General features: G+C 38.2%; 2 long non-coding RNA genes across 2 annotated transcripts; one reads left to right on the top strand and one right to left on the bottom strand.

The window, feature by feature from the left end:
• Positions 1-222: 222 nt before the first annotated feature.
• LOC119765622 lies at positions 223-840 on the top strand. The gene is made up of 2 exons (XR_005276856.1): positions 223-493; positions 583-840. It is a non-coding gene; the product is annotated as an uncharacterized LOC119765622 (long non-coding RNA).
• A 746-nt stretch (positions 841-1,586) lies between these two features.
• LOC119765623 lies at positions 1,587-2,025 on the bottom strand. The gene is made up of 2 exons (XR_005276858.1): positions 1,920-2,025; positions 1,587-1,806 (listed from the first exon to the last, which is right to left on the bottom strand). It is a non-coding gene; the product is annotated as an uncharacterized LOC119765623 (long non-coding RNA).
• Positions 2,026-12,616: the final 10,591 nt, after the last annotated feature.

Here is a 12,616-nt window from a genome sequence, read left to right as displayed (position 1 = left end):
ACGTGTTTCTAGGGGTTCCAAACTTCATGCTCCCCTCGAGTTGAGCCTGGGCATTTACGATTTTTATTGTTGATCGGTGTTATGAATATGCGTTAAAATGATAAGTTTATTGATTACAAAAGAAAAAATTAAAAATAATTGGGAAATTAATATGAACTTTTTAAGGCAACTTCCCAGTCACGGCATTCTAGCAGGATTCTTACATAATTCCAAGATACGAGATTTTCTTACAGAATTGGTTCTGTAAGATTCCTGCTAGAATGATTCTAGCAGCCCTGTCTGAATTCTGTAAGAATTTTGCAAGAACTTTCTAACAGAAAATACTGCTCACTGATTGGCTGGCGGTTTACCGGTTCAAATCACACTTCAACAAGATTAATTTTCGCTCGTTTGTCTCAGTTTCGACCATTTTGAAAATCCGAGAACCGAGGACAATCTGGAGATCCCGTCGGAAATCAAAACTTAGCAGGCAGATTAAAACACACTATCGCAGGTAAACCATCACTCCCACAATTTCGGCATACATTGCGAATAGATTTGTTAGGCATTATGAAACGTAACCTACTTTTCCGCTCGTTGCAGGCATGGCTTTCGGTGACATCCAGACCCCGGATCTGGAGTCCGGATTCTCTTCTCGGCATCATTGACCGTGACATCGATTCGTTTCGCGACATATTTCCAACCTGGGTTACTCGGACAGATTGGAAAAGAAAAGCATGCAGTGTTCTGCCGAAGGATCAACAGCCGCCTCCATGGTGTATTAAAAAGTGATATGACTTGCATTATAGAGCAGAAAATGACTTGTAATTAACAGAGAAATAAATTTTGTTCGAAATGAAATTTTATGTTGCCCAAGATTTTTCCTAAATTTAATCAACAATAAAATTCCGACAAAATTCTAGCAGGATTCCAGCAGAAAATTTTGCCGTCTCATTCTAGCAACATTCTTACAGAATTCTAGCAGGATGGCCTGTCAGAAAAGTTCTAGCAGCATTCTTGCAGGGTTCTAACAGAACCGGTTACCTTAACCGGATTCTGCTAGAACCGGTTATTGCATTTGAGCTTGAATTCTGTGAGAATTCTTACATAGTTCTGGCAAGGTGATGGCAGCGTTCTAGCAAGAATAATTTTTCTCTGCAAGAATTCTGTAAGAATCCTGCGAGAACGCCGTGACTGGGTTCTACCCAGTCACGAAATATTCTAGCAGAGCTGGTTCTGCCAGAATCCTGCTAGAACGGTGGAACATTTCTGCTAGAATGCTGTAAGAATATCCAGCTCTGTAAGAACTCTGCTAGAATCCTGCTAGAACGCCGTGACTGGGTAGCAGAGTTTACTAGATTTTTGCCATCATTCTGTAAGTTTCCTGCCATCATTCTCACAGAATTCTGGCTCAAATGCAGTAACTGGTTCTGGCAGAAGCCGGTGAAATCAACCGGTTTTGTTAGAATCCTGCTAGAATTATGCTAGATCCATCTGACAGGCTATTCTGCTAGAATGCTGCTAGAATTTTGCTAGAAATGTTCGGTTAGAATTTTGTCATAATTTTATTGCTGAAAATATGTCAGCAAAATAAAAGCTGTGTTTTGTTTCACACGAAATTTATTTCTATTTGTATTACAAAATTATTGCACTGCACTCAGGTTCCCTGCAATACCAACATTGAGGCAGCTGTTGTTCTTCCGAGACAACTGTTTTGTTCAGTTATCCGATCTGCACGAGTTGAGAAGGTTTTTCCTTGATGCCGAGTATGAGGAATCGGAACTCCCAATTCCAGGCCGGATTGTCGCCAGTACCGCAGAGCCACATCTACAAAGAGAACCAGAGAAGGTCGGTTAAACATGCGGAGAAGTAAGTTGAGGTCATCGCCATAATGATTGAAATTCGTAACAGATGTCGCAATTTTCGGAGTGGATGCTTACCTGCGAAGGGATTTTGTAATTTGCCAGCAAATCATAGGATTCCGACCTCGGTTCCGATGGGATTTTAAGATTGTCATCGGAGCTCGAAATAACAAAATGGCCGCCGGTGCATGGGATGTTTGCCCAGATGGACACCCGTTTGCGGCCACTTTTGAAGCCCCGTGACAGCGATTTGGCCATAACATGACTTCTGCGATTCTGCTTCCGATTGGTCCCACAAACTAAACCAAGCAGGTTTTCGACGTTGATGTTGCTCCCGAAAAAAACGTGCTCAAATGGTCGAGGTAGAATAAAACGTGTGAAAATTGAACTTGTTGAAACACGAACTGAATCAGGACAAGGCCAGCCAATCAGCGAGCAGTTTTTCCTGTAAGAAAATTCATACAAAATTCTAACAGAATTCTGACAGGGCTGCTAGAATGATTCTAGCAGGATTCTAACAGAACCAATTCTGTAAGAGAATCTCGTGTCTGGGTTAGGCCTCTCGCACATTTTTTTATCAAAGTTTAGTTTATTATTATTATTTGTTTATTTATTCATGTAATATAAGGCACGTGCCTTTTAATTCATTACATTGTGGCGGGAATTCACTTAGTGATGGAGTTATTCAATTTCACTTAACTTAAATAAATTAATGCTAATTTTCTCAAATTTACTACACATTTTCTCAAATGTATCACTGATTCGGGTTGTTGAGTTCGGCCAGGAGTTTGCGCTTGAAATAAGGTATAGACATACTTGTTTTGATATTTAAAGGTAATAGATTCCAGGTTGAAATGCCTCTAACGAATAATGATTGACTATAATAAGTAGAATAATGTTGAGGTATTAGGAATTGTTTAGTTCTGGATGATCTTAGAGGAATTATATTGGAACTAAGATAATTAGGTTCACCTGTGTGCATTACTCTAAAGAGTGTGAGACATGATCTGTACTTGTAAAAGTCAGAGAAACTGCAGCCAATTAAATTTTTCTGTAAATGTGATACTCGGTGATATCGAGATAAATTGTAAACATATCTGACACAGGAATTTAGAGCCACTTTGAGTTTATTTAGGGACTCAACAGTTGCGTTAGGATATATAAAATCACCAAAAATGAAGTGTGGGTATAACAGAGATTTAAACAGTTTAAGTTTAGTATGTGAATTAAGAAATCTTGTAGTTAAATTCAATTGTTTCAGAGAGCCATAAATTTTTCCAATTTGAGAATTAATTTGCTTGTCCCAATCTAGGTTATTTCTAAAGATGACGCCAAGATTACAAGCATGATCGACAAATTCGAGCAGTTCGTTTTTGAGGAAAAGCTCTGGAGGATTTGGGGTGTTTTGAGACGACTTATTAATAAGGCTTTAGTTTTTGCGGGATTTATTGCTAACAAGTTCTTTTCTGACCAGCTCTGTACTTTTAGTAAATCGCTATTTATTTTTCTTTGCATATCAGCAATGTTAATATTTGCATCAGAACAAAGATAAATTTGCACATCATCAGCAAAGAGGTGCACAGAACAAAATTTTAAAACTGGAGGTAAATCATTTATAAACAACAAGAAAAGTAAAGGTCCGAGTACTGAACCTTGCGGAACACCGGAGAGAATATCAACAAAAGAAGAATGAAACCCATTAAGAAAAACAGATTGAGATCGATCTCTTAGATAAGATTCGATTAGCAACACGGCAGGTCGGGAAAGTCCAAATGATGTGGCCAATTTGTTTAAGAGCTTAGTGTGGGATACTCGATCAAACGCTTTAGAAAAGTCAATAAGAAGAAGAACAGCAACGCCTCGTCTATCAATACAACGTGCTACATCATTATGTACCTTAATCAAAGCAGTTTCTGTACTATGACCTTTTCTAAATCCGGACTGCAATGGATGAAGAAGATCATACCTATTAACATGTTCAGTAAGCTGATATTTAATTATCTTTTCAAATGCTTTAGAAAGTGAGCTTAACAAACTGATAGGCCTTAAATTAGTAACATCACAGGACGATGATTTTTTCTTAATTGGAATTACTTTAATCTTTTTCCAGTCCCGAGGAAAAATACAAGTTGTAATAATTGTGTTAAATAGATGTTTAACTATTGGTAGGATGAGTGGAAGCATAAGATTAATAAATCGTATTGGAATGTTGTCTAATCCAGTAGCATTAGAAGTAATTGAAGAGATTGCATTCACTATTTCATAGTCTTCAACAGCGCGGAAATGAAAACCATCCACAGCGGCTAAATTAGAGTTAAAATCACCTTGAGAAGGCGAAAAGTTTGAAGAGAAATATTGGTTAATATTTTCAACTGAGCTGTTGCAGACAACTGGAGATTTAGTTTTACTTGCTATTCCTAAGTTTTTAATATTACTCCATAGTTTTTACTTGGAACATTTGTGTTGAGAATACGATTGCTATGATCAGATTTAGCTTTTTCGATTAAAGAGTTTACTCTATTTCTTAAAATTTTGAAATGATTTTTGTCTTCAATGGATTTGCTACGTTTCCAGTTCCTATAGGATAGATCTCTATCAATCATGGCCTTTTCAATGACTGCATTGAACCATGGATTTTGCGTACTTTGAACTCCTTTAAAGGAACAAATTGCGTAAATAGATTTAGCATATTTACATTGAAAAATTCTAAAAGTATATCTGGCTCAGCACAATTCAAATAGTTTGCCCAATTTATTCTGCTGAAGGCTTCATTTAATTCAGCATAATTAATATTATTATAGTCATGATAATAAGAACGATTTTCAGGTATGGTAAAAGAAAATTCAAGTGAAGCTAGGATTAGATCATGATGAGAAATGCCTGGCATGGAGACTTGGTTGAATTTAGAAATTTGATTTGGGGAATCAGTTAATAGTAGATCAAGAAGAGAGCATCCTGTTTGATAGAAATATGTTGGTTCCCTATTAGCAAAATGAAAAGCTAGTCCACTTAAAACATCATTGAAGCGCTTTGATTTCGCGCCAGATCTATTTGGATCGGTGTTAAAATCTCCTATTAGGAAGCAAGCTTTATATTTCATTGAGTATTTTGAAATTTGTGCAGAAAGAATTTCAGAGCAAACAACAGTTGGGGGATTGTAATAGACTCCCATTAACAATTTATCATTAAGACATTCAATTTCAAGTAACAAAAATTCGGTAGAACTAGTATCACGTACGGATTTTGATTTTTCGACAACTCTGCATTGAAGGCCTTCTCTGTAATAAACGCAAATGCCACCTCCGTGTCTATTACGATCATTTCGTATCAAGTTGTAACCATCAATTGCGATTAAAGAATCAGTAATAGAGGTATCAAGCCATGTTTCAGTAAAACAAACAACATCCGCTTTACTATCCTTGAAAACTCGTCTTAATTCTTCAAGTTTAACTAAATTTCTTGCACACAAGCTTTGTACGTTGATTTGACAAATGTTTAGTTTAGTATTATCAAAGATTGCATTTACAACAGCTCTTGTTATATATTGGTTAGCTGAGGCATTTCCAGTTGTTGAACTAGCCATTATAAAGGTAAATCGAAGGACGGCGCAAACCTAACCTGTACACAACAACAGAATCAGATTCAACATTTGAGAAAATAAACTTAATTCTAAAACTAAAACTATAATTTTTAAATTGAAAAAGCATAGAAACATATCAAAGAACTCCTCCAAAAAACTAGTGAATGGTGCTGGCAATAACTCACTCAGAGGTTAGGATCACAGTAAAGAACTTTGATCAGCACCGAATCAACGATAGCCGCCCGCAGGAAGGAACCAGCAAACGAAACATCACATCGTTTAGATGTACACGTCCAGTGCACACTCGGAGTCGGTTTCCCAGGAACAGCAGCGGCCAATTCTTCCCAGAGTCAACCGAGGACTCGTCAGATCGCACCGGATATCGCACAGTAATAACATTTAACATCTAACAAAAAGTACAAGTAAATTTCGCTCGCATCGCGTGCCAAAGGCCCTCCTGTTGGCGATCTCCTGCCCACACAGAAAAAAATATTCCTGTAAATTTACATTATTTATCATGTACCAAAAGGTATCATGATAAATGATGCATATTTACATTAGGTTCACTGAAAATTTACATTAGATTCATTGGAAATTTACATTAGTTTTGAAAATTTACATTAGTTTTGGAATTTACATTACTTTTGGAATTTACATTAGTTCAAATCAACTAATTCTGATTGGCCAATGGGAATGAGAAGCTCGACTTGGATTGCAGTAGGAAAAGGGTGTGGCCTATATTCTATTTTAAAATTATTGAAGCGGGCAGCAAAACGAAATTCGGATTTTAAAAAGTTGTTTCACAGGTAGGATACGCTTTTCCGTCGCGAACGGACGACGGGTAGGGAGATCGGTGTTACTGCTGCTACCCGCTGCCGACTGAGCCATCTTCGCATTTTATAAACGAGCGGCTAAAGCATCAACTTGTTCAGGTCGAGGCTCAGGCAGTGGGCCAGCGATGTATGAGAGCGATAGAAAGAGAACCAAATATAACTATTTTTATTTCGGGTAGTTTTGAAGTCAACGTTTGGCAGAAATACATTGGATATATGATTTACATTAAATAGGAATTTACAGGAAGCCGAACACGGGTAGAAATTCATCAGATTTGTGTTTCCATGCTCAACGTTTCCATTAGATTCATGATTTACACTAGATTTAGATTTACATTGGAGTAATTTCCATGACTTTTTACCAGTCTTCCCGAAACGCGCGCACGCCGTACACGCCGTACAAGTTTTCAGTGCAGATGAACCTCAAACACACCAGGCTGCCATGTTCGTGTTCTCCCCGCACGGCGCACTCAAGTTTACACGCGGTGTAAACACGGGGTGCACACCTCGGGTACAACGCCGTGCGAGCGAAGAGCGTGTAAAGAGACGAAAAAAATGACTGCTTCTCACTCTCTCTGTGGCAAACACTTTAGTGTGACTGCAGCGGAGAATGAAACACCACTTTACAGCAGAGGGAGCGTGAGGGAAATATTTTTTGTCTCTTTTCTGCGTCGTCGGCTTGCACGGGGTTTGTACCCGGGGTGCAAGGTTCGGTTTTAAACTCGAGGTTCGTGTGCGCGTACAGACTGTACACGGGAGAGTTTAAGTTTGCTTGTACGCGTGCACACGCGGTGCTGGTGTTTGATCGAGTACAGAAAACAGAGAACGCGGTTGAACGCGGTGCACGGGGATCACTGCTTTTTACTCTTTACATCATATTTCAACATTACATTGAGTGAGTTTACATAAGAAACAGTAATTGGGGGGAGGTGTCCACGTGCTTCCATCCCGCCAGTTCATATGTATAGCCTTAGTGTTGTGTTCACTGTATTTGATATTTTGTGAACCACACCATATGCTGTACTCGACAGATATGGACTGGTTCCCGGCCGGGCTGATGGGTCTCGCAGCTGGCTAGTTGAACGTACCTGTTAGAACATCAAATCATGATGTTTTATCCTTTTGTTTCCTTAGTAACAGGTTAGTTAGTTCAGCAAGGGAAGCAACAGTTTGATCCGTTCAGCTGTTCAAGCAATTGCTTTCGATTCAAACTTGTGCTGAACATTGTTGGACTACCTAGACTACGGTTGAAAGGAAACAAACACGAGGGTACAAAGGGATAAGCTCCCCCCGGATGGGGCTAAATTGTGGAACGCTCCCAGTGAGTTTTACTGAGCTGCTTTGGACATTTTAGGTAATAGTAGTATGAAAATAGTTAGAGCTCGGTATTAATTCACTGGGAGGTCGTGTGCAAATTCCCGTGCTTGTGAAGTTCTGTTTCTGTGTCACTGTTGTGTTAGCTTGTAACATGTTCGACATGACACTAATAACCAGCAGTGATTAGTTATGCGGAAATTTCCAAGTACGGGAACACGACGAAAATTAGACGACCCGAAGAAATAGTGAAAGTGATAGTGAAAGCAAAATAAATAAAGTGCCTGTAAGAATCATGAAGTGAAAATATTATTATAATTATTTATAATTAACAGTCTGGACCCGAAGCCTGATTTTTCTGTTACATTCTTATTGGAATTCCATATAAACTGTAACGGGAACAGCAGGCACCGGGTCCTGACTATTAATATGAAATTACACTTTACTTTACTCACTATCAGAATCTAATGTTTTTTTGTGTTCTCTTTTGTTCTTTTCGTTTCAAACTGAATGAGCGAGCATCTGACTTGCTACGCAGCCGCAGTATACAACAGACGTTGAGGACAATAAACACCAGCTGTGATCAATACCACACCGACTGACGAGGATTGCTACCAAGCATGGTGTCCACGGCTATATGTCCAACCGAGAGACCTCCAAGGTCGCAGGGAAGTATTAATTAGTATCGCCTTTTTTATGTTTGATCCTTTTGTTAATACAAATTCCTTTGCAGATACAAACCACTTTAAAAGTATGCCTAGCGGCCTGCTTTGATCTTTTGCTTATTCTATCCGCTTTCTACCCCCAATGTGTCCTGCACGGAGAACCTGGGGTAGCTTATGGTTGACCTGGGGAGCCCGAGGAATTATGCCGTAGGTGGCTCGTATAGTCTTACTCACCTATCCTCGCGGCAAGGTCTTCCGTAGGTCTACACCCGAACATGCGACGTGGGACTGCATGAATCTTCAGCTGCTGCCGGAAGGGTGTATTCCGAAATTACCGAATTACATTGAGTGAGTTTACATAAGAAACAGTAATTACGTGCTGTGTAAATTTACATATTTTTTTCTGTGCAGTCAAATCAATCCGAATTCTGAAACGGAATCTTATTAGAATCGTATACAAATTCCGTTTCAAACGCAACAACCGGTTCCGTGTTCGAACCGGTTGTTGCGTTTGAATCGGAATTTGTACACGATTCTAATTAGATTCCGATTCAGAATTCGGATTGATTTGACTGGGTATCGGCTCAACTTGGTATATTTGACTGTGTGTGTTTAAGCCTAATCTCATCTTTTTTTAAATTAAATATGTCTTTATTGAACTTTTCTATAATAATTACATTTTATTTACATTTCAAGTGGTATGGCTAAATGCTCTTCATCTTTGTTATATTTTTCATTTAATTTTTCATTCATTAACTGTTCACATACATTTATTTACTTAAAATTGTTTTACATTCTTGCATTGAATCTAGGACATTTGGGTAAATTAGAAAAAAAAATCACTTTAACAACTAATCCTAACTTAGAACTAAAAAAAAATTGAAATGTTCAAAATCATTAGAACGAGTAAACTACGAACTGTATTTTAAGATAAATCCTCCAAGCGTTCTTACTTGATCCGCACGAGTTTTGCAACCACGCAGTGTTGTTGTCATCTCGATGAAAATGTTCAGAGGTTCTTGTGGTGAAAACAGGTCACTAATGCCTTCATCCGATGATGCTGTTTGGTTTCCCTCTCTGCAACTTTTTGCCGCTGATTCAACGGCAATGGCTGCAGATTTGGAACCACTCGAACAGATCCCGCTCCAGGTGACGCCAAAGCAGGAAAATCCACGTCCGTGAAAGTTGATGGTGTTTTGCGACGATTTGGTTGGTGCCTCGTCGTCGCTTGCTGCCGAATTTTTACAAACTCTGCTCGTTTTGGGCAGCTTCGATTGTTGGTAGGATGGTCGCCACCGCAATTGAAGCATTTTGCTTCGATGTTCTCGTTGATTGTTTCGCAAGCTTTAGTTTTGTGCTCACCTCCGCAGGTTGCACAACGACTCTTGATGAAACAATTCCTTCCACCATGTCCAAACTGCAAACAGTTCGAACACTGTGTCACGTCACGGTGCACTGGACGATAACGTTCCCAAGACACGATGATGTTGAAAATTGCCCGAACTGCTTTCAGCACAGACGGCGTTGTCGATCCTTTCTCAAAATGAACCAGGTACAGTTGATCACGATACTTGATGTCCTTATTGTGTCTCGTCATCTTGAAGACTTCGATCACGTTCAACTTAAGAGTTTTTAGCTCTTCTCTCAGCACACTCACATCCATGTCATGCAGGCCATGGAGGACCTGTTTCAAGGAGCGTTTACCTGGATCGTCATGGCTGTAGCATTAATCTTTGTGTTGTTCAGGAAATCCCGAACGTAGTTGCAATCCTTTCTGGTAGGTAGCAGAATTTTGCCTCTTTCCTTGCCGTGAGGCATTTTTGCACGCTTAGCACTTTTTTTGGTGTGTTAGGGACGCTTCGGCTAATCTCAAGTAACGTCATTGATCTCTCCAGAGAGGATCGATGGTATCAAAAGTGGTGAATTGGTGGTGAATATAAGTTTGACCAGGGGTACATCCAAGGGCGGATGCTACTCCCAATCATCCTCACCCACCCTGAAATTAAAAAAAAAAAATAATCAAAATTCCTTACTGTGGCAGCTTAAGGGTTACCTCGAAACCAATACCAATTGTCGACCAAACTAAACTAAATGATGATGTGCTGTCCGGGATGTTTTTTTTTTATTATTATTTTTTTATTTATATTTATTCAAATTTCTTTTCCATGTACATTCATTCAGTTAAAATATTATTGAGTGTCCAATCACAAACGATGACTTTTCACCTCAATTTTAAATACTACTTTCATTTATTCATGAAATATTGTAGCTTTCGCTATTCAGTGATTTCAAATGTAGGAGGTCCTACATGTACAAAAGGGAAAAGGGATACCTTAAAACTAACTTATAAACTATATAAAGAGCGGATCAATGCAGCTGAAGACTGCATTGATTTTTGTCGAAATGCATCAATTATCTTATTGGACATAACATCCAAAGTGTCAACTTCGGCTAATTGATGAAGTTCACTGGTGCTGAACCAGGAGGAAGTTTCAGAATCATTTTCAGAATTTTGTTCTGAATCCTCTGAAGTTTTTTCTTCCTGGTTAAGCAACAGCTTGTCCAGATCGGCACAGCATAAAGCATGGCAGGTCTGAAAATTTGTTTATAAATTAACAGTTTATTCTTGAGACAAAGTCTAGAATTCCTGTTTATAAGTGGATACAAACATTTAATATATTTGTTACATTTAACCTGGATACTTTCAATGTGATCCTTGTAAGTAAGGTTTTTGTCAAAAGCAAGTCCAAGATATTTCACTTGATCCTCCCACTTTAAATTTACCTCATTCATCTTTATAATGTGATGACTTTTGGTTTAAGAAAATCAGCCCTTGGTTTGTGAGGGAAAATAATAAGTTGAGTTTTGCAGCATTTGGAGTAATTTTCCATTCTTTCAAATAAGAATTGAAAATATCCAAGCTTTTTTGTAATCTTCTTGTGATGACACGAAGGCTTCTGCCTTTGGCGGAGATGCTTGTGTCATCAGCAAAAAGTGATTTCTGACATCCTGGGGGCAAATCAGGCAAGTCAGAAGTAAAAATATTGTATAAAATTGGACCCAAAATGCTTCCTTGAGGGACGCCAGCACGTACAGGTAGTTGATCAGATTTGCTATTCTGATAACATACCTGCAGAGTACGATCCGTCAAATAATTTTGAATAATTTTCACGATATAAATCGGAAAATTAAACCTTTTCAATTTCGCAATCAAACCTTTATGCCAAACACTGTCAAATGCTTTTTCTATGTCTAGAAGAGCAGCGCCAGTAGAATAGCCCTCAGATTTGTTGCTTCGAATTAAATTTGAAACTCTCAACAACTGATGAGTAGTTGAATGCCCAAGGCGAAATCCAAACTGCTCATCAGCGAAAATTGAATTTTCATTAATGTGCGTCATCATTCTATTAAGAATTATTCTTTCGAATAATTTACTAATAGATGAAAGCAAACTAATGGGCCGATAGCTTGAGGCTTCAGCAGGATTTTTATCCGGTTTCAAAATCGGAATTACTTTGGCATTTTTCCAACTACTGGGAAAATATGCCAAATCAAAACATTTGTTGAAAATTTTGACCAAGCAACTTAAAGTTGCTTCTGGTAATTTTTAATTAAAATGTAAAAAATGCCATCCTCACCAGGGGCTTTCATATTTTTAAATTTTTTGATAATAGATTTTATTTCATTCAGATCCGTATTAAAAACTTCATCTGATGAAAATTCTTGTTCAACAATATTCTGAAATTCTATTGAAATTTGATTTTCAATAGGACTCAAAACATTCAAGTTGAAATTATGAGCACTCTCAAACTGCTGAGCAAGTTTTTGAGCTTTTTCCCCATTAGTTAATAGAATATTATCACCATCTTTTAAAGAAGGGATGGGTTTTTGAGGTTTCTTAAGAACCTTTGAAAGTTTCCAAAAAGGTTTGGAATAAGGTTTAATTTGTTCGACATCTCTTGCGAACTTTTCATTTTGCAGGAGAGTGAATCTGTGGTCAATAACCTTTTGCAAATCTTTTTGAATTCGCTTCAGTGCAGGATCACGAGAACGTTGATACTGTCTTCGGCGAACATTTTTCAGACGAATCAGAAGCTGAAGATCGTCATCAATAATGGGAGAATCAAATTTGACTTGGACTTTAGGAATAGCAATATTCCTAGCATCCAAAATTGCATTAGTTAAAGATTCCAAGGCTGAATCAATATCAGCTTTGGTTTCTAAAACAAAATCATGATTTAAATTATTCTCAATATGATGCTGATACCTGTCCCAATTAGCTTTGTGGTAATTAAACACAGAACTATTGGGTCTGGTAACTGCTTCATGAGAAAGTGAAAAAGTTACTGGAAGGTGATCAGAATCAAAATCAGCATGAGTCAC

This window comes from Culex quinquefasciatus, chromosome 1 (assembly GCF_015732765.1).
Source record: "Culex quinquefasciatus strain JHB chromosome 1, VPISU_Cqui_1.0_pri_paternal, whole genome shotgun sequence".
Taxonomy (NCBI): domain Eukaryota; kingdom Metazoa; phylum Arthropoda; class Insecta; order Diptera; family Culicidae; genus Culex; species Culex quinquefasciatus.
Note: the sequence above shows the minus strand (reverse complement) of the source record. Positions and strands in the feature narration are given on the sequence as shown.